Source organism: Musca autumnalis, unplaced genomic scaffold, assembly GCF_047663935.1.
Source record: "Musca autumnalis isolate F117 unplaced genomic scaffold, ASM4766393v1 scaffold_2, whole genome shotgun sequence".
Lineage (NCBI taxonomy): Eukaryota > Metazoa > Arthropoda > Insecta > Diptera > Muscidae > Musca > Musca autumnalis.
The window spans coordinates 248077670-248079810 of record NW_027411755.1 but is presented as its reverse complement, the minus strand read 5'-3'; the positions used below and the strand labels follow the sequence as shown (position 1 = coordinate 248079810).

The 2141-nt window shown below is 35.2% G+C and overlaps 1 non-coding gene across 1 annotated transcript; it reads right to left on the bottom strand.

The window, feature by feature from the left end:
- Positions 1 to 217: 217 nt before the first annotated feature.
- Positions 218 to 290, bottom strand: TRNAV-AAC (transfer RNA valine (anticodon AAC)). Its single transcript has one exon. It is a non-coding gene; the product is annotated as a tRNA-Val (tRNA).
- Between the last annotated feature and the right edge of the window lie 1851 nt (positions 291 to 2141).

Below are 2141 nucleotides of genomic sequence, written 5' to 3'. Positions count from 1 at the left end.
GAACCCTGACAAAGACATTGGCATTTTTGCAATGGTCTTAAAGGTTACTTTGGTGATTAATATTATTGTGACCTCATTTGCCTGGTCCGTCCCACACAGACGTCAATAGCAATTGTTGTGGAAAGTTGTTTTGTGCTTCTAAGCACATTTTTGAGGTTTAAATTTTACCAAAATGTCAATAATTGCTGTAAGCGTGCATATTAAAAAATGTATCAACTGTTTCCGCCCGGGATTGAACCGGGGGCCTTCCGCGTGTTAGGCGGATGTGATAACCACTACACCACGGAAACATATATCTTTACCGTTAGATATGATACTTCACGAATCTTATTTCGTTTTGGACTAGACCAAGGAACACAAGTCTGTCATATCGATAGACCAACAAATTGATCCATCTTCTGAATCAAAACACTAAATATAATGTTGATTTTGTCCGATGATGTCTATATATAGCATATAAAGACCAACATTTTTAAGTGGCAATTCGAGAGATACATTTATTAAGACCAATAACCAAAAATATTAATAAATATAGATTAAACAAGAGAAAAGAAGTGACAATGAAGCAATGGAAGCTATCACTTTTTACCTTATAACTAGACAGCGGAATCCTATGCAAATGCATATATGGTTAGGATGGTCGTAGGGAAAAATCTGATTAGACAGAAACTCGTCTTATCACAAAATAAAACGAATTAGGCCCAGAAATTTTTGCATGTCTTGCATATCCTGCATATTTTGACATATTTTTACATATTTACATAAAATGAGCATATGAAAAACCATATGCAAAAATATAAGCAAGGATTTGTGGCCCGAATATCCCACGAAATGGCTGAAATTTGGTACTAAGTCTTCGTTGGTGGAAAAACGAAAGTGTACACCTGAAATTTGTCCGCATATGTCTACGTCTTCATATAGTCTCCATAGAACGGTACCTCTCTATTTCCGATATTTTTGTATTAAGTCTTCGTTGAGGGTACATCGCCATGAAATATAGGGGTTTTATTATAGGGGTTTTAATGCTAAGCTGCATACATCTTAGCTTCCAAATTAATTTTCGAAGAATATGTACAACTTAAAAGATATGGTCTTGCTGTACATGAAAATCACATGCGGACAAAATGATTTTGATAATTACGCGATTTACATATATTTTAAAATGCATATAAATTATATGAATTATTTGACCTCTATTTCCATTTCAGGAGTCTTGAGATATGTCCTCCGCAACCCAATTATCTTCCTCAATGGGAAAGCTTAAAAATGAATGTCTAAAAGCAAAATCCGTCTATTTTATTGGGAGATTTAAGCAAAATGAAGGGAGTATTCCTATAGATTTTTCCAATATTTTCTACCACAATATTTTCTACCACAATAATGCATGTGAAAAAATATTTTTTCAAACAAAAAAATATTGTTTGACCAAAATATATGCTTATTTTGGCTGTAACATGGAAACTATAATACCAATCTGTATGATTTTAGTCTCATTTGATTAGCCGTGAAGTATTGATCCAACACAATTTTTTATGTAATTTTATGACCGGTAAATGAACCTCTATTTTGCAAAAAAGTTGACTTATATTCAATAATTTATAAATTTTATGTACTTACTTACTTACTTAGTTGGCCCATTACAGAACATTTGTTCCATAGACCGAACTAAGAAAAGATCTCCATTCCTCATTCACTTGTTTGCTCCATCGAAGCTTAGGCCTGCCGATTCTGGGAGCCCCGCCATGGGGCATGTATTCATATGCCTTTTTAGCGGGTTCATCATCGCTCATTCTCATGATATGGCCTAGCCAACGCAATCGTTGCATCTCGATACGTTTAACTATATGCATGTCTTTGTATAGCTTATATAGCTCGTGGTTCATACGACGTCGATATTCACCGTCAACGCAAATCGGCCCGTAGATCTTTCGAAGATTCGATTTTCCTCTCAAACACACCAAGCACTGCCTTATCTGCTTGCGCAAGTACCCATGTTTCGGAGCCATACATTAGCACGGGTAGTATCAGGGTTTTGTATAGTGTTATTTTTGTTTGACGAGATGTGGCTTTGTTTTTAAATTGCTTACTTAGACCATAGTAGCATCTGTTGGCCAATACAATTCTTCTTCTTATTTCACAAC